The sequence below is a fragment of the Calliphora vicina genome, chromosome 4, assembly GCF_958450345.1.
Source record: "Calliphora vicina chromosome 4, idCalVici1.1, whole genome shotgun sequence".
NCBI lineage: Eukaryota > Metazoa > Arthropoda > Insecta > Diptera > Calliphoridae > Calliphora > Calliphora vicina.
The window spans coordinates 56,408,792-56,430,218 of record NC_088783.1 but is presented as its reverse complement, the minus strand read 5'-3'; the positions used below and the strand labels follow the sequence as shown (position 1 = coordinate 56,430,218).

Genomic DNA, 21,427 nt, shown 5'->3' with positions numbered 1-21,427 from the left:
GTATAAAGACGCTGATAGACTTTAGTATAAATACGGTATAGTCATTAGTATAAAGACGGTATAGTCATTAGTATAAAGACGATATAGTCTTTAGTATAAAGACGGTATAGTCTTCAGTATAAAAACGATATAGTATCTAGTATAAAGACGATATAGTCTGTAGTATAAAGACGATATAGTCTTTAGTATAAAGACGATATAGTCTTTAGTATAATGACAATATAGTCTTTAGTATAAAGACGCTGATAGACTTTAGTATAAAGACGCTGATAGACTTTAGTATAAAGACGCTGATAGACTTTAGTATAAAGACGATATAGTCTTTAGTATACAGACGATATAGTCATTAATATAAAGACGATATAGTCATTAATATAAAGACGATATAGTCTTTAGTATAAAGACGAAATAGTCCTTAGTATCCAGCCGATATAATCTTCAGTATAAAGACGGTATAGTCTTTAGAATAAAGACGATGTAGTCTTTAGTATAAAGACGGTATACTCTTTAGAATAAAGACGATATAGTATTTAGTATAAAGACATGGTATAGTCTTTAGTATAAATACTGTAAATCTAAAGTATAGAGACGGTGATAGTCTTTAGTATAAAGGCGGTGATAGTCTCTAGTATAAATACGGTGACAGTATTTAATATAAAGACGATGATAGTTTTTAGTATAAAGACGGTATAGTCTTTAATATAGACAGGTAGTTATTAGTATAATACGGTTGTTTTTAATTTAAGGTAGTTAGAATATAATCTCTTCACATATCAGTTTCTTGTAAATCAAATCTGAGTTTCGCTCTTTTTAAACACTAATAAAAATGCATATTTTCAAAGGTCAAACATCATCAATTATTAATTTTGCAGTTGTAGAATATGATACAAAATCATTATGTTTCCGACATTAATTAATGAACTAACTGTTTTCGTTTGTTATTCAATGAAATGTTTTAAGAAACTTGCATAGAAATATTTGTATCCACTACAGAGTATGAAGCGTTTGAAACAATAACTAAAACCAACAAATAAAAGACAAAGATCTTTTGAAATCTATTTTAAAACCACTTGCTATATAATTACAACTTTATTTGACTACCTTATTTTGAAGTTAAACAATTCGAAAATCGTGATTCAAAATGTAAACAATTCACAGAATTAAATGCATCTCAGTAAATGAATATTTACAGAAGCAACTTGGGTTTTGTTAAAATCAAAACAAATATTTACTAAATAAATTTAATTATTGGTTTCGACGTAGAACTTTGCTAAAGTTATAAAAAATAAATATAAACAAAAATTTGTAAATTTTACGTCTGTAAGATGTCAACCATTTATCATAATTTGAAAAACATATGACGTTGCTTCTAAAGAATAATTAAAATAATAAATCAAATTTGTTTGCTACTAAAAAGTGCTAATTAATAATGTTAATATTGTACTTACAAAAAATATTGTATTTAATGATTTAAATTATTAGCATAAATTTTTTTGTAGTCTATTTCAAGGTCAAGGTTTCAATATTAAAAATTACCTCTTTATTTATCTGCAAAGAAAAGAAAATCATTGAGAATTAGGCATTATGTTTTTAAATATGTAGATCAGTTTATGTGTGTTATATATTTAGGTGTTTAATAAAACTTGCTAACTTACTAATAGTTTTGCATAATTTCCAATATATTACTGAAATTAGAGAGAAACCCATTAAATCTACCGGTATTTCCTATATTTTTTATTAAATTTATTTAAATGTTTCGTCAAGCTGCGTTTAATATTTTAGACTGAATATAAATATAATGCTATTTTAGGTTTTCAATAGTGAGTATAAAATGAGACTCAAAGTCTTTAGTATAAAGACTGTAAGTCTTTAGCATAAAGACTGTAAGTCTTTAGCATAAAGACTGTAAGTCTTTAGCATAAAGACTGTAAGTCTTTAGCATAAAGACTGTAAGTCTTTAGCATAAAGACTGTAAGTCTTTAGTATAAAGACTGTAAGTCTTTAGTATAAAGACTGTTTAGTATAAAGACTGTAAGTCTTTAGTATAAAGACTGTTTAGTATAAAGACTGTAAGTCTTTAGTAGAAAGACTGCAAGTCTTTAGTATAAAGACTGTTTAGTAGAAAGACTGCAAGTCTTTAGTATAAAGACTGCAAGTCTTTAGTATAAAGACTGTAAGTCTTTATTATAAAGACTGTAAGTCTTTAGTATAAAGACTGTAAGTCGTTAGTATAAAGACTGTAAGTCTTTAGTATAAAGACTGTAATTCTTTAGTATAACGACTGTAAGTCTTTAGTATAACGACTGTAAGTCTTTAGTATAAAGACTGTAAGTCTTTAGTATAAAGACTGTAAGTCTTTAGTATAAAGACTGTAAGTCTTTAGTATAAAGACTGTAAGTCTTTAGTATAAAGACTGTAAGTCTTTAGTATAAAGACTGTAAGTCTTTAGTATAAAGACTGTAAGTCTTTAGTATAAAGACTGTAAGTCTTTAGTATAAAGACTGTAAGTCTTTAGTATAAAGACTGTTTAGTATAAAGACTGTAAGTCTTTAGTATAAAGACTGTAAGTCTTTAGTATAAAGACTGTTTAGTATAAAGACTGTAAGTCTTTAGTAGAAAGACTGCAAGTCTTTAGTATAAAGACTGTTTAGTAGAAAGACTGCAAGTCTTTAGTATAAAGACTGCAAGTCTTTAGTATAAAGACTGTAAGTCTTTATTATAAAGACTGTAAGTCTTTAGTATAAAGACTGTAAGTCGTTAGTATAAAGACTGTAAGTCTTTAGTATAAAGACTGTAAGTCTTTAGTATAAAGACTGTAAGTCTTTAGTATAAAGACTGTAAGTCTTTAGTATAAAGACTGTAAGTCGTTAGTATAAAGACTGTAAGTCTTTAGTATAAAGACTGTAAGTCTTTAGTATAAAGACTGTAAGTCTTTAGTATAAAGACTGTAAGTCTTTAGTATAAAGACTGTAAGTCTTTAGTATAAAGACTGTAAGTCTGTAGTATAAAGACTGTAAGTCTTTAGTATAAAGACTGTAAGTCTTTAGTATAACGACTGTAAGTCTTTAGTATAACGACTGTAAGTCTTTAGTATAAAGACTGTTAGTCTTTAGTATAAAGACTGTTAGTCTTTAGTATAAAGACTGTTAGTCTTTAGTATAAAGACTGTTAGTCTTTAGTATAAAGAATGCTTAGTATAAGACGGTATTGAAAGAATTTACAATCTTAAACAAAATTTTTCCTTAGGTGAAAAGCAATTGAGCAATAGAAAACAAAGTCATTCTGCACGATTTTACAATTACTATTATTTTTACAAAAGTATTTTACTTTTTATTTGCAGCGTGATATTTTCTAGAAAAAACTACAATTTGTAAATGTAATTTAACTTCCCAAAAAAATTTAGAGCACCATGTCAATGTCAATATTAAATTTTGTTTATTTTACAATATTTTCATTATTCATTCTAAAATTTTGTAAGAAAAAAAGTATTAGCGTCATCAGAAATTATTAATGACACAATCATGAACAGTTGAATTTTTTCTAAAAATCAAGTGAAAAAAAAATTTTGAGTTAAGCAAATTTTAAAAATAATGAAGGTTTTTGTTCGATTTGGTATATTTTACTTAATGAGACCAAACAGCGAAAAAATCTTAAATCCAAAAGTCACAGTTTTACAGGATAAACAATGATAGTCAAGCAAATTTTGTTCGGCTTTAAAAACTTGTGTTAGTGATCCTAATTTATAAATTTTCATTAATAAACGAAAACCTGATATATTCTGGGTTAAGCTATTTTCGCTGTTACTGCTCCATACATTTTTAAATAGCTTAATTAAAAGGAAACTTTATTTATACTTATTTTAATTGAGTAAATCATAAAACTTCTCACAACAAAACCGTTTTCAAAACCACAAACTTCAATGTTGCAAACAAAAATCTGTAAATACGAGGCACAGAGGAGAAGTTTTTGTAAAATAATAGGTAAAATGGAAAAACTCATTCTATTCTAAAACTATTCGTGATTTTTCTAAACCAAGTTTGATTTTTCTAAATTAATTTAATAAAGGAGAAACTCAATATTCCTACGACTGTTTCAAAAACTAGTCCAACTATAAGCTTCTAAGTTATGACAGGATTGGAATAATTTTGTCTTAGATTTAGAAAGGGGTTTTCAAATAGCCCACGTAGCCGCCACAGATCTGACAACAATTGTTTATTAAATCTCTTTAAAATACAACTCCCACAATTAAAATCAATAAAAATAAAATAAAAAAAAAGAAACTTTATTATTGTTTTTTTCGTCTTGTTGCTATATGAATTTCATTCATAGTGCAACTTTTCACATGCATTTTAAATTTATTAACTAAATTTAAATTTGTTATTGTTAGTAATATTTTCTTTGTCTTTTTTCACTCTTAAATACTCACACGCACGTACTCACTACTAACAAATTTAATTGTATCTACTTGCAAATATAATAAAAAGTGCAACTAATAAATACAAAAAATAAACAAAGAATATCACACCATTTGTAATCAAAATAACAACAACAACAAACAATATGTAATAAATAACTTAATCGTAAAATTTTAGGTTATAAACAATAGAGTGGTAACAAAACTCACATGCATGCGTACATAGGAAGAAGAAGAAGAGTGTAATCAAAACAAATAAACAAAACTAAACAGTTTTAATAAGAGAGCAAGTAAAAGCCTCTCATTTAAGTTTATTTGAGCAAACACTACTCTTAAGGAATCCGTTAACAATCAATTAATCGTTTCATTTAGCGTTATTTTCCTTCCCCACTTCAATTCCTTTCTTTAAAATGTCTTCATTATTGGTATTAAGCCATCGTTTTGACATTTTGTCAATGCCACCCTTTTTGTTGCAGAGTATTTGCGCCTAATTGTCACTATTAATATGCGGAAGTATTTGAATTTTTGTTGTCAGTTTTGGTTTGTTTTGTTTTTTTTTTTTTCAATATTCGCGTTTGTTTGCAGACGATTAAATGAAATCGAATCGCTGAAATTGAAGAAGCAGAGGAAGAAGAAGAGACGTTTGCAGCAATAAATTAACATAAACAAACTAAAAAAGTTCACGTTTACTTTCAGTTTTAAGCTACAACAACACATAAATTATTTAATTCAAATTGAGTTTAGTATTTATTGATATTAGACTGGTAACAATTTAAGGGAGACAAATAGAACTTATAATGTCCTCTTGTCCGCCAAAAGGTGTTCATAAGTGAAAATTTTTCAGCAATGGAATCAGGAGAACTTTCGATTAAAATCGATTTATAAAAACCAGAATTATGAAGACGTGGAAAATTAAGTTTCCAATAGGGTTCCTAATTAAAATGAGGGATTTTTTAAAATTGTTAGCTTTTATTTTGAAACATTTGTAATATATAAATTAATTCAATCATTGGCCCATCGTTCTGGAAACATATGGTTTCTGAGCCAAAAGAACTACTCATCATTTGTGTCCAAAGTGAAGCAAATCCCAGAGAGCGTTCTGTAGCGCTCGAAACAAATAGTAGTCGAACGGGGCACGGTCTGGACTATAAAGCGGGTGTGGCAAAACTTCCCAACCACTTCATCCCAAGTACTTTATAACAGGTGGCCGAGCGTTGTCATGATGGAATATTACAGTTCCATGCCTGCTTCAAACGAATCACAGGGAATCTGTGATGATCTGTTCAGATTTCAGTAGCTCATTATAGATATGACCCTTTTGCTCCCTCCAAATATAGATTACCTTAGCGCCATGGATATTTGGCTTTGGAGATAATTTGTAGGATTCAGAAGTGTTGATTTTGACACGAAAAACTAAAATCGCCCAGGCCAACCAAAAAAGTTGGAAGACCTAGAATTGTAGGCATTACTTCATGAAGATTGTTGTCAAACTCAATAAGAGCTTGCAAAATCTTTGGAGCTACTCAAACAGCAATTTAAAAATATTTGCGAGCAGCAGGATTTATGAAGCTGAGAGACGATTAACCTTGAAAGACGATTTTGCATATCCGAAATGATGCTTGAACGCTATAAATAATTTTTGCAACGAATCATGAAAAATGGATCCATTACAATAACCAGAATCCTAATAAATCGTATGTGAAGCTCGGCCAACCAGCCAAATCGACACCAAAGCCAAATATCCATGGCGCTAAGGTAATGCTCTGTATTTGGTGGAATCAAAAGGGTCCTATCTATTATGAGCTGCTTAAATCTGGACAGACCAATGCACTATAGATAATTTCACCCATTTTTGTGGCCAAAACTATAAGGAATCACTGAACAAGGATGAAAATCTGATTTCGAATCTATTATAAAATTTTTCATATTCAAAATGGCGGATCCAATATGGCGGCGTAAATTTTAAAATATCTTCTGATTTACATGAAAATCGGTATATGGGGGTATTCAAGATTGCTGATTTCGAATCTGATGTAAAATTTTTCAGATTCAAAATGGCGAATCCAATATGGCGGCGTAAATTTTAAAATGTCTTCTGATTTACATGAAAATCGGTATACAGGGGTATTCAAGATTGCTGATTTCAAATTTTAGGTAAAATTTTTCAGATTCAAAATGGCGTAGACAATAGGGCGGGAACTCTCCCATCTAACTAAGATATTCTTACAAGAAATTCGCACTTTTTCCCTCACATAATCCGATTACCAACAATAAAATTGTAAACAGCAGCATTCTTCCCCTGTTTTTTTGCTCATCCAACCAAACTTCACTATTTTGCAAGCGGAGGCTGCCACGAAAAATGATATTTCTCAAAAAACCACAAAAAATCGCAACATGAAATTGACAAATTAAACTCAAAATTCTCCATTAAACATGTTTCTGATTGTTTAAACCCGGCCAAATTCGTCCAACTTTTTAAAAGCTTATCCAAAATTCATCTTTCAAAAAAAAATTTTAAAATTAAAGGTTATGTCAGAAGTATAAGTTTTTTCGCCAAAAACTATTTTTTTTACAAAATCTTTTTCTTAAACTATTAAGCGCTTACTACACTTTTGTTTTCCATATTTAATTTAAATTTATGTTTGTTTTTTAACTATTTAAATAAACTTAAAAATTCGACCTAATTGCACTGTATGTACTACATTCAAATGACTCAAATACAATGACTTTGATCACTTGCTAAGCAGTCGCCATTAATTTTTTACAAAAACAAAACTAGCCGTTATTTGCTTTAATATTTTCTTTATCAAATACCAAAAACAAAAAATGCATTCTTGAAAGTGCAAAACATGACTTTTTGCCTCAAAAATGGGTGAAATTACCTAAAGTGCATTGCAGTGAATCTGTATCGAACGCACTTGCCCCGTCCTACTACTATTTGTTTCGATCGATGCAGAACCTTCTCTCGGATACGCTTCACTTTGGTATAGAGTAACCGATATTGGCTTAATTCTTGGCCTCAAAAGATGAGCATTTCAGCATTGTACAGATGTTTCAAAATAAGAGCTAAAAATTTTAAAAAAAATTGTGGAGAAATTTGTGTCTATACCTATATAAATCAGACATTTAAAACCAGGGCAATCAAAAATATGCTCTAAAAAAAGTTTTTTATGCGCATAAAATATGCACTTAAAAAAGAAAAATATGCTCTTAAAATATAAAAAAATATGCACTTAAAAATAGTTGGTTATTGTTTGATTTCAATGTTTTATTAAAAATAATATAAAAAGTAAATACAAATTTGTTTAGTAATTAGTTGCATAATATTGTAGGGAGAGGATATTAAGAATTTCTCGAAATGTTTCTATTCTACATAAAGCTTTAAAATCTATTATTTTATCATTTGAATTATGTTTCCAAATCGCTATAGAGAGCGTTTGTAATTGTTTGGTAAAAAATTTATCATATATGAAGATTAACATCTAAATTTTACTTCCAAAATTTTAACAGAATTAACAAAAAGCCTAACAATAGTGAAATGATTTGTTTTCTTTAAAACTGTGGAAAAATAAAAAAAACTTTTTTGCATTTTTATTATTGGAACTCAAAATACCTAGACATTTCCTATGTTTTTTTCTTTCTCATCAATTGATTGTTTTTTAATGATTTCCCAATATCTTTGTTACAATTTGTAAAAAACGTGATATTTTCGATATTTTTGAACATGAAATTTTCGATGGATCTTAATATTCTGAACATTTGCTGAAAAGCTGTTTAATATTACATTAGTGGTAAACTGTTAATGCCCAACCATAACTGTCTCAAGCAACCTTAAGTTTTTTTTTTAAATGTATCCCATTTTTTTTCTTTTAATTTTGTATGTATTTTTTAGTATTTGTTAAATTTTGATATTTGTGTGTGAATATTTTTAATTTAATTCAAATATATGGAAACTAAGATCCATTACATTACTATAGTACTATATTTGTTTCTTTAAGTAGCTTAGGCAAATTATCATTGGACGTTAACAAAATTGTAAAATATAGAAATGAAAAATTACTATACAAGCAATAAAATTATATTTAGAAAACAAAATAATGAAAATAAAGAAAATATGCAACAAAAATATGCAGTTATGAGTTAAATATGCAAAAATATGCTATAAAATGCAAAATATGCAAAAATATGCAGTAAAGAGCAAAATATGCAAAAATATGCACTAACAAATCGATGCCAAAATTCTTATAATTGTCTGAAACGGATAAATAACTAACTCATATGTTTATACGACGCACAGCAAAAAATATGATATTGCATATTTTTGGTTGCCCTGTTTATGACCTATAAGGTCTTATTTCGGGAGGACATTTGTATGGGGATTAAGAGAAATAATAAACAGATTCTACCCAAATTCAATAGACTTGGGTCAATAAAGAAGTATATGTTAAATTTATCTTCAAAGTTGCAACCTGCAGTTTGATCGATCAAAAAGTGATCATGAGGAGATTGGTATAATTTAAGGTGGCTTTTGGGACAATATAATTTCACGTTACAAACATATGCGCAAACCCAATATACCTTCAGCACTATGATGGTGAAGAGTATAAAAATATATTTTAAAAAAAAAAACGTTGATAAAAAAATATTTTTCACCGAATCACTATGGCGTCTTATAAGTTGTTGGGAAGCTTATATCTCAGATATTTGTGTTCCAGATACATATATCAATCATATTGATCAATCATGTATGGCAGTTATTTGAAGACTTTGGAAAGTTGGTTTCAACAGACAGACGAACATGGCTATATCGACTCAGCTATCAAAATATATTTATATATAGAAATTACAAACGGAATGACAAACTTTTATATACCTTCATTGTGAAGAGTATAATGTAGTACTTAATATAAGAAAGAAATGTATAAAACCGTACCCAAAATTAATCAAAAGTTGTAATAGAATCTGAAGACAATAAGTTAAAGTCGGTTTTATACAATAAATACCACCCTAATTTAAACATTGCCATTTAATATTAAAAATGTTGGCGGGTGATCAACTATTATGCGGATTTAATTTAACAAGACTAATGGAATATTAAATAATTTGTATTAATATGTTTAACTCATTATAAATTCATGGAATATCAGCACCTACTAAGGAAGAAAATTAATTCTGTATTGTAATATTTCTATATACTTTATATAATATTCATTTAAAAAATATTTTAAATAGACCTTCGCTTCTGACATGAGTTTATTATTCGTATAAAATCTCTCTATATCTGGTATTATTCCAGCAAGCAGGCAGTTATGATCTCAAATTGAGAATGATTTGAAATCAAACTGCTTCTTAAAATGACATGAGAATAATAACATTCTCACCAATTTGTGAGAAATAGCAACGTTTTCAAATTCATATTAAAATATTTTCTTACATTTTGAAATTTTTAATCTCAAATATCTTCGATGTTTCATAAAAGTTCATCGAATAAAGGGGCTTAAATCAGTGTCCGGCACAAAGAGAACATGCTACATTACTAAATGTATTCTAAAGTTGCGTAAAGTGTAATTTTCGATCCTTGTTTGATAATTTTAATAGTCGATTGTGTTTGGTCCCTGGTGTCTAAAAGTGCCGACTACAGCTTCAAATGGTATCGTTAGTTTTATTAGGAAGCATTAGGTACATTTTTTTGTTTTTTACAACTCTCAAACATTGAATTTTATGCCAAAGCTCAAAGTCTATGATTTATTTAATTTTATTACTAATTTATCTTAAAATTATTTATCCCATCAATAATAATACATTGTGTTCCTTAGTTGATGTTTTTTTTCAGAATTTTATGTAAATTTGAAATTAATTTCAAATCGTGTTATTAGCAATATGGGTTTTTTTTCCTTCTTAAACTTTTATTAAATTAATACTCTTCTATAAAAACGTAAACATTAATTGTTAATCAGCAAAAATAAAAAAAAACTAATGGCAGACAATATGCCGGTTTTATTTACGTGATTTGAAATTGGTTTGTTCTCAAGCAAAAAAAAAAGTATTTAAAACTTGTTTAGCAGACAATTAAAACATTATAAAATTTTTTCCATTTTAATAAATAAATATTTAGAGGATTTTAAGATTATTTTTCTAATTAGACATTAATTTGATGCTAAAGTCTAAATGAAGAGTAAGGAAATTTGTTTAGTTTGTGTAGTACATAGTTTATTATCAAATTCTTATTAAGCCACGTTTATACGGTCTGATTTCATCAGACAGACGTACATAGCTATATCGACGTGGGGTCGCAAATTAAAAATGTAGAAATTACAAACGGAATGACAAACTTATATGTATATACCCTTACCTCACATGTTGAAGGGTATAAAAATAGTTTTTGTTTAACACATATAGAACTACGAGATTAAGACAACAAAATATAGATTTTAAATTCGAATTTGAATGTTATAAAGTGATAGTAACAGCTGATAAAATTTAAGTCAAAAATAATCAGGAATTTCAATTGAGATTGCAAAATAAACAATTAAGAGTGTTATATTCTGTGCTGTGCCGAATTTTATATACCCATCACCAATATAATACTAATGGTGGATTCATATTCCGGGAAGTTATTTGTATGGATGCTATAAGAAATCATGGGCCGATATTTTTAGGTAAACAAAATTTAATTTTTTTTCCAGTTGTTTTTTTAATTTTTTGTAAAAAAAAATTTTTCGATTGTTATTTTAAATTTTAAAATTTTTTTTTTTTAAACTTAAAATTTTTTTTTTGTTTTTTCAATTTTTTTATGAAAAAAAAATTCGGGTTAAAATTTTTTTTCCCGATTTTGACCCATTGTAGGTTCAACTTACTATGGTCTTATATACGTCGTTGCAAATGTCTTTGAAATATCTATCATTAGATATCCATATTGTCTATATTAATGTCTTAGTAATCCAGATATAGGTCAAAAATCGAGGTTGTCTTGGTTTTTTTCTCATATCTCAGCCATTTGTGGACCGATTTTGCTGATTTTAAATAGCGAAATTCTCGAAAGCATGTCTTACAGCATAATTGAAGATTTGGATCCCGAAGATATCTGGGGTCTTCAGAAAATTGATTTCAACAGACAGACGGACATGGCTTAATCGACTCCGCTATCTATAAGGATCCACAATATATATACTTTGTAGGGTCGGAAATGAAAAATGTAGAAATTACAAACGGAATGACAAACTTATATATACCCTTGTCACGAAGGTGAAGGGTATAAAAATGAGAAAACAAAATTAAAAGATTTCTTTATTACGGCATTGACGAACAATGGAAACTTAGGTATTATTTTAACAAATATGGTATATCCATTATTTTTTATAACTGCTACACATCGACGATGCATTGAACCAATTGTCTCAATGGTCACCTTTGAAATATTTTGCCATTCCCTTATAACCGCCTCCAATAAATCTTCCTTCCTGGTGTAATTTTGGGTGCTTATAAGTACCTCGTTGGATTGTAACCACTCGGTAACAACCCTAGAGGTGTGTTTCGGGTCGTTGTCGTGTTGGAATCACCAAACTAGGTTCATATTTTCCTCAGCGTATGGATACATAACATCGTTTAATATGGTTTTGTATCCTATACCTGTCATGGTATCTTTTATAATATGAATTGGGCCAATTCCTTGACCTGAAAAACATCCCCATACCATAATATTGCCACTTACAAACTTTACAGTCTTATTTGTGTACTTTGGATCTAATCTTTTTTCCCTTTGGTCGTCTTACAAATGTTCTCCCATCACTGCCTCTTAAATTGTTTTTGGATTCGTCGGAAAAGAGGACAGTATTCCATTTCTGTATCGACCAGTTTAAATGATCCCTGGCAAATTGTAGACGAGCAGAACGGTTCTTTTTAGAAATGAGTGGTTTTTTTTCACAGGACGATAGCAACCAAGACCAGCCTCATTTGCCCTGCGACTAACTGTTCGGGTACTTATTTCTAATTTTAGGCTATTAACAACCTCTCGAGGAGTTATTTTTGGGAATTTCTTGAACTCTCACGCTACTAAATTATCTTGTCTAGGAGTAGTCTTACGAGGTCTTCCACCTAAATGTTGAGTTTTTACAGAACCGGTCTCACGAAATTTATTTATAATTTTTGAAACTGCTGATTTATTTATTGAATATTTGTCACAGATACTTTTACTTTTTTGTTTTAAACCAGCTTTAAAATCGTTAATTATTTTATTTTTTAAGTCTTCACAAATCTTAACTTTAGCCATTTTCGTTAACTTTGAAAAAAAAAGCAATTATGCGAAAAACTTAGAAAAAGAAATTGTGAAAAATTACCAGAATTTAAAAATAAAATAACTGTAAACAGAATGCTTTTTACATTGTTCTTTTAACTATTATTTTCGTTTTCCACTTCTTTCTTGCAGAAGTTTAAAAGTTTCCATTGTCAGTAGCGAAATATTGAATATTTTTAATTTTGTTCCCTTTTTTCAGAATATAATTAATTATGTTGTCTGTTTTTCAGTTAATTTATATAAATAAAACTATACAAGTAAAATACTAAAAAAAAATTATTATTTTAAAAAACATTTTAAATTTTGGGCTACATATGGTATATTTGGAAAAGTTTCCATTGTTTTGTCAATCACTGTATATATCACACTCGATAACTATTGAAAATTGTATTTTTGCTATCGCTCTGCAAATCACAACCATTTAAAAATTGGCTGTAAAATGTCAAAATAACTAATAATACAATAATAATACTTTTCTGACAACTGTCATCTGTAATAATCTGTTTTAGCAGGTTTTACAGAGAAAACACATTTGTTGTCAATCGAATGATTCGTTTTTCGACAAAAAAAATTCCAGCAACGCAGATCGGTTTCAGCTAGTAATGAATAAAATAAAAGTGCTATATTCGGCCTATATTTCGGCTATATTCTCCAAAGTATACTTTAAGATAAAGATTGATTGACGATTTTGTTAAAACAACAAATTGTTTGTGAAACATGTAAGAGAGCTATATTCGGCTGTGTCGAATCTTATATACCCTTCACCAAATTATACATATGTACTTCAAAATACAAATTTTAAATATTTTTAAATTTGATTTTTTTTCAAAGTTGTTTTTGTAATTTTTTTGAAAAATTTTTTTTTCGATTTTTTTTTTTTTGGTTTTTATACCCTACACCACCATAGTGGGGAGGGTATAATGCGTTTGTGCAGATGTTTGTAACGCCCAAAAATATTAGTCTAACACCCACCTTAAAATATACCGATCGACTTAGAATCACTTTCTGTGTCGATTAAACGATGTCCGTCCGTCCGGTCGGCTGGCTGGCTGGCTGGCTGGCTGGCTAGCTGTCCATGTAAACCTTGTGCGCAGAGTACAGGTCGCAATTTTGAATATATTTCGATGAAATTTGGTACATATTATTTTTTCGGCCCAAGGACCAAGCCTATTGAAACTGGTTGAAATCGGTCCACTATTTCACCTAGCCCCCATACAAATGTCCTCCCGAAATTGAACTTTATCCGTCATAAATGTTTAATTTATATATGTATCTCCACAAATTCCGCTCCAAATAAGTTTTATATACACAAAATTCATGTCACCAAATTTTGTTACGATCGGTCCATAATTAGTCATAGCTCCCATATAGACCCGCTTCCGAAAATCACTTTAACGTGCATAAATCGCTTAAAATTGTTGGTACACACACAAAATTCAACATACTTAACTTTAATATAGACATAAATCACACTACCTAATTTCATGGTGATCGGTGCATAATTGGTCATAGCCCCCATATAAGGCCCACTTCCGAAAATCACTCAAAAATATAAATTATTGAAACTTTGAAAGAAAAATGTTTTTGCTCTTTTACTTAGTGTAGGGTATTATATGGTCGGGCTTGTACGACCATACTTTCTTACTTGTTTTAAATTTAATCGACTCCGCTATCTATAAGGATCCAGAATATATATACTTTATAGGGTCGGAAAATTATATTGTGGAAATTACAAACAGAATGACAAACTTATATATACCCTTCTCACGAAGGTGAAGGGTATAAAAATATATATATTTTATGTACAATAGGATACAATAGGGTGGGTCGATTTAGCAATTGATATTGTGCCATCAATTTTTCCATAGCTTTTGGCATGAGGAAAAAAAGTTCCACTACGACATATCCAAAAAATAATTTTCGAGTCGAAAAAAATCATTAACATGAGAATTTCTATAGAATAAGCCATTTGATAGGGGAGAAAATACATAAAAATTGGTTTGGAGCTTTAAAAATCAAAAAAAAATTAAACAAAAACTCGTCTAAAACCCAAAAACTAATACAAAGTAAAATACTAAAAAAAAATTTTTATTTTTAAAAATATTTTAAAATATGGAATATTTGGAAAAGTTTCCATTGTATATTTAAAGTAAATTACCTCAACATAAAGGAATTATAATACTCTTCCAAAATATGATTTTATTCCGTAATTATAGCGTACTAGCATAACCCGGTGCACTTCGCTACCCCTACCCTAGTAAAATTTAAAAAATATGAATGGAAATACGAAAATAACACATATAAAATTTGAGAATCTCTCAATTACAGTACACTTGATATTCGAAAACAACTAACTAATTTTGTATGGGAGATACCACTCCAATGCTCTGATCCCACCCATTTTTAAACCTTTTATGTAAATATCAAGCTTTACTTTAACTTTCCTTTATAAGGGAGGGGTCATTCCTACTAAGCCGATCATGCTTAGCTAAACTTCGAACAGGGATCAGGTATAAATTCGTTTTTAGCTAACCTTCTTGGAATGGTAATAAATTGATTGATACAGAGTTTAAATTCTTTTAGAATTATAGTTCTCCAGATATTCAAAATTAATTATTTACTTTGCGCCATAACCACTAATGCAATCCAGACCATTTTCAGCCAATCTGTGTAAAATGGTAAGAGATCTATGCGGACAAAGTTTGAAGAACGTTGCAATTATTACTTTGTATGGGAGGTGACTCACATCCTTTTCCGACCTCTCCCATTTTGGGTGCTATGCCCTCTAATCTAATTCCGTCTATATTCAGCTAAACCCCGCACAGTAATAAGAAATTAATTCGCTAAAAGTTTAAACACTTTTACAATTATAGTTCGAACAATTTCAGCGAAACTATGAAAATTTATAAAAGAGCCATTTAGACTAAGTTTGAAGAATCTTGCAATTATATTTCACAAAATATTTAGAAATAACTATTTACTTTATATGGGAGGCGACTCACCATTTTTTCCGACCAGTCCCATTTTTCATTAAACTTCATGCAGTGATAAACCGTTGAAAATAGTCACAATTATTAAATAACTATTTACTTATTACAACTACATATTTACCCCCATATGCATAAACAGTTTTTTAAATTTGTCAAAGGTTTATAAAACTAATTTTGTTTTATAAACCTTTGATAAATTTAAAAATTGTTTAAGCATATGGGAGTTAGAAAATAAAAAAAAACACCTTCAAAATATATTTATTAAAGCGAATTTAAATTTCTAAAGTCTTCTTCTTTGTTTTCTATAACAACTCTCACTTAAAACAGAGCGAAATCAATACGGTTTAATTGTTACTCTTATTTATTTACAACAACAAATAGAACAAACACGCAATCCCAGCGGGAAAAAGATTCAGTAAAGAGGCTTTCCTAAAGGCCTTCTTTTGCAGACACAAGGACTTGTAGCCGCATTGCAAAATCATTTCAATTTTACACGGCGTGTCATTGCGAGCCAAGGCCTTGCACACTCGCTGCTGTTAGAGGGCTGGGAGAAGGCCAACTTTGCAAGGGCTTCTAGAAGGTGTAATTGGGAAGAGCTATTAGAAGGTCTACTTTGGAAGGGCTATTCGCAGGGCTGCTATATGGTCTTATGCCTGTAAAAAAACCTGTTATTACTGATATAATGAAAGGCCTGTAGAGGAATGCCATATGGAATGCATAGAAAGGTAGGACTACTGCAAAGCCTGCAAAATCTTATGGAAGGGCTACATGAGAAGGCCTAATAAAGAGAAAAAAAGCATTAGAATAAGGCATCAATGAACAGCCTATGAATAGTCGTGCATTTTCATGTTTTATAGAACGTCTACAATGGAAGACCTATTTAAAGTCTTATTAGAAGATCTAAAATAAAAATAAGAATTAAAATGAAGTTGTTTGTTTAATTTTTTGAAACATGATAATTTCTGATTACATTCTTAAAAAACAACAAAAATAAATATTTGTAAATTTTGTAAAGAGTTAATCAAAGAGATGCAGAGTATTTTATTTTTTGATGTAGACTATTTTTATTTAACCACGTGTTATTAGTAGGGGATTCATAGGCCTTCTTGAACACCTTCTAAGAGCAGGCAGTGTGGAATGAGTATCGGATTTTTTAGAATGTGTAAGTATGCCTATTAGAAGGCCTACAAACTGAAGTCCTACAATTTTTTCCCGCTGGGATGCTTTGTTTACTTTTTGGCTTAAGGTTCACATGTACACGTTTTTGCATATGTGTTAGTAACATCTTTAAACGCTTATAACTCCTAAAAAACTGAACCGATTTCAATATAATATATATTCTGCACTTCTGTGAATAAATCCCTTTAAAATGGTATATTTCTTGCCCAAATTAAATGTATAATGTGAGAGTAAAAGGGGTCTAAAGAAATCGACTTGCCTATTAATATTATGACGATATGGGTTATTTGCTACCCAGCGGGAAAAAATGATAGGACTTCAATTTGTAGGCCTTCTAAAAGGCATACTTACACATTCTAAAATATCCGATACTCATTCCACCCTGCCTGCTCTTAGAAGGTGTTCAAGAAGCCCTATGAATCCCCTTCTAATAACAAGTCAGCTTGTTGGCTGCTAACAGCCCATCATAAGTAGGCCTTCTCTCAGCCCTCTAACAGCAGCGAGTATGCAAGGCCTTGGCTCGCAATGACACGCTGTGTAAAATTGAAATGATTTTGCAATGCGGCAAAATGATTTTGCAAGTCCTTGTGTCTGCAAAATGAGGCATTTAGGAAGGCCTCTTTACTGCATCTTTTTCCCGCTGGGAATAGTTCCCAAAAATGCAGGTCGATTATTAAAAAATCAATTATTGGGTTCGATTAATCGACTGTAGAAATCGAAATGAAAATGGTTGATCGAAAAGTCGAAAATCGATTATTAGCTTTTCATACCATTCACTAGAAGGCACTATCGTGTCTTCAACAGACGTCTGTCTGACGAACATAACAAGACCGTCATAGAATTTTATAAGGACCCTAAATATATGTATATACTTTTGTGGGTCTGCAATGAATATTTCAAAGTGTTATGAGAAAATTAATATAATAATAAATAAATAAACAATAACAAATTTGCAAACAAATTATACATATGAACAAATACGCTAAAAGAAAAAAAAAATATGGAGCCTAAATGACTTATTGGTCTAAAGTTTATAACTAAATAAACTTGTCCGGCTAATCATGTCAAACACCTGTCATATGACATATATGTCATACCATTGTACATATATTTTAATAAAAATTTACATGTCATTGACATTAAAATCTTATGTCATATGGATTTTGTGCAGCCAAACACTTTCAATTAGCACACCCTATTATTGTCTAGACAAAGAAATGTTTTTTTTTGTATTATTTCATCGTATTGTTTTCTATCTGTTGTATATTATTGTTATTATATTATTATTTCGTGTTAAAAACAAAAATTTAAATAAACTGGTATTTAAAATGATACTAAAGTTTTAATTTGTTATTAAATTTCGCGGATTATACTTTAAAAATACAATCAAATTATTTCTTTAGAATACAATACATTCTAAAAGAAGCCAAAACCAAAAAAATGTAGATCAAAATTCTTGTTTCGGAAATACCACTTGCAGAACGGGAAAAGTGTTTTAAAGTTTACTTTTGAAACATTAAAAAAAACATGTTGGAGTTAATGCGGTATTGTGCGAGCCATTAATTTGTTCACACAACGAACAATTTATCGTGTGGGTGGAATTTCATACAAAACTTTAAATAATTCTAAATTCTAAACGGATAGTCCGATTTTAATAAAATTGGAGGAGGTGTAGTTGTAGCTGAATTTGGAATTTAACATCATGTCAAATTTTTGTTCTCGATCCGATTTGAATTATATATATGGAATCTTCCGGAAGAGATCTACATCTACAAAAAAGATCCAGCTATATATGTTCTCTTATAGTTTATGAGATATTCGCATTTGAAAAAATGTATGTTTTTATACTCTTCAAGTGATAAGGATTTATATAAGTTTGTCATTCCGTTTGTAATTTCTACATTTTTAATTTGCGACCCCATAAGGTATATAAATATATTCAGGATCGTTGTAGATAACGGGGTCGATATAGCCATAGCCGTCATGTATGTATTTATCATAAATTTATCGGGCATAGTCCTGAGGCCGAATTACCGCATTCGTGATCGAATGAACTATCGTATCGAAAAATAATTTCGATATCGTAATTATAACAAAATGTACTAAATTTCATGCTCGATATCGAATGCCGTAATCTCAAATAAGAAAATTACGATCAATTTTACTCGATATCGAATTCAGTTGCAACTAAAAAATTTTTTTGTTGTAAAATTTTTTTCATTAATAAAAAAAAATTGGAAAAATTTTGTTTACCTAGAAATATTTAAAATTTGTATTTTAAAGTATAAATTGGTGAAGGGTATATAAGATTCGGCACAGCCAAATATGTATATGTCTCTTACTTGATTTTATTATTTAAATTTGTGATAAATTTCCATCAAATTTTCAACGCGTTATATAAAAAATATTTTTTATAGCACAACAAATACACTTTTTGGTTCTACGACTATTATTTCGATATGTTACATACGAAATAACAACATGTTTTTGGTTGCCAATCATGGTGAAGGTTATAAAAAAGAGCCTTACAAAAATACCAACAGTTTAAACAATTTACCTTTAACTACTGCTTTGAAATCGAAAATCGAATTCGAAAAAAAATCATTTGTAATTTAGAAATATTCCATGCTCTAATTATCTAAATAAATTAAAAAAAATAATTTTCTAAAAAAATAAAAAAAAAATCGAGAAAAGAAATTTTGAAAAAAAAAATTTCATAAAAAAATTTTAAAATAAATATTCCATGCTCTAAATTAGAATTTTAAAATATTTTTTTTCTTATTAAATTTAAAAAAAAAAAAAACGAAAAAAGAAATATTGAAAAAAAATGTCATAAAATTTGTTCACTAAAAAAGATTTAAAAAAAAAAATTTAATTTTTATTTTAAAATATAATTTTGTGAGGGTATTTAAGATTCGGAACACTTAAAAAAAATTTAAAAATTTTTTTTGGTAAAAAAGTAGTTTGTTTATATCTAGCCATTTGTGGTCCGATTTTACCGATTTTAAATAGCAATTTTGTTTAAGACTATAACAGATTTATTGATGTATTAGTCATGTATGTGAGTTATTTTGGTGTCTTCGGAAATTTGATTTCAACACACAGGTGGACATGGCTATATCGACTGCCCTATCTATAACGATCCAGAATACATATACTTTATGGAGTCGCAAATGAAAAATGTAGAAATTGCAAACGTAATTACAAACTTCTATATACCCTTACCACTCATGGTGAAGGGTATAAAAAAGACCCACCATTTTAAACAATTTTTTACTCCTGCGTTGAAGTCGAAAAAAATTAATTCGTAATTTAGAAATATTCCATGCTCTAATTTAGAATTTTAAAATATATTTTTTCACTAATAAATTAAAAAAAAAATAATTTTTTAAAAAATAAAAAAATTCCAGAAAAGAAATTTTGAAAAAAAAAAATTTTCATAAAAATATTAATATAAATATTCCATGCTCTAATTTAGAATTTTAAAATATTTTTTTCTCTTACTAAATTTAAAAATAAATTAAAAAAAATTTGGTCATAAAAAAGATTTTTAAAAAAAAATTAAATTTTTACTTGTTTCTCCAGATTTTATAAAAATCAAATAAAAAATTATATTAGTACATTACATCCAAGATTTTAATAGAACTGATACAATATTTGTGTTAACAAAAGATATCTACAACGTCATGCCATCAACTTCTATGGAATTGATGTATGGGCCTACGATTACCAGGAGAGTTTACAATTCCAGATACAGAAAATTCAACCTCAGATATTATGAATTGATTGATCCATCTTACTATGGTCTTATATACGTCGTTGCAAATGTCTTTGAAATATCTATCATTAGATATCCATATTGTCTATATTAATGTCTTAGTAATCCAGATATAGGTCAAAAATAGGTAAAAAATCGAGGTTGTCCCGGTTTTTTCCTCATATCTCAGCCATTTGTTTACCGATTTTGCTGATTTTAAATAGCAAAATTCTCGAAAGCATGTCTGACAGAATTATTGTAAATTTGGATCTCGAAGATATCTGGGGTCTTCAGAAAATTTATATCAACAGACAGACGGACAGACAGACAGACGGACATGGCTTAATCGACTCCGCTATCTATAAGGATCCAGAATATACATATATACTTTATAGGGTCGGAAATGAAAAATGTAGAAATTACAAACGGAATGACAAACTTATATATACCCTACTCACGAAGGTGAAGGGTATAACAAGTAAGAAATCTATATTCTTATATACCCTTTATCAAATTATAATTTAAAGTAAAGATTTTAAGTTATTTTTAAAATTTTTGGAAACAATTTTTTTTTAATTTTTTGAAAATGTTTTTTGAAATGTTCTATTGTCACGTTCTTGTACCCAATCGTTTGCTATCAATACTTCGTGATCATTCTAATCTGGTAACTAAAAAATTTAATTGAAATAAGAATTTAGTGGCTTTAACCAAAAAAAAAGTTCCTGCATTTTATTTTTTATTTACGAAAGTAATTTTTTTTTAATTTTCGTTAAAAAAAAAATTTTAAATTAAAA

The 21,427-nt window shown here is 28.9% G+C and overlaps 1 protein-coding gene across 2 annotated transcripts in view; it reads right to left on the bottom strand.

Annotated features, from left to right (window-relative positions):
* Window positions 1-21,427, bottom strand: part of ldd (lipid droplet defective) — a 58,358-nt gene that overhangs the window by 34,849 nt on the left and 2,082 nt on the right. Inside the window, exon 1 of one of the 2 annotated variants that reach the window (XM_065506921.1) lies at window positions 1,449-1,533. The exons of the other annotated variant lie outside the window; for it this stretch is intronic. The gene's annotated coding sequence lies outside the window, so the exon portion shown is untranslated. Of the gene's footprint in view, window positions 1-1,448; window positions 1,534-21,427 lie in introns of those variants that run through there. 2 annotated transcript variants of the gene reach the window in all.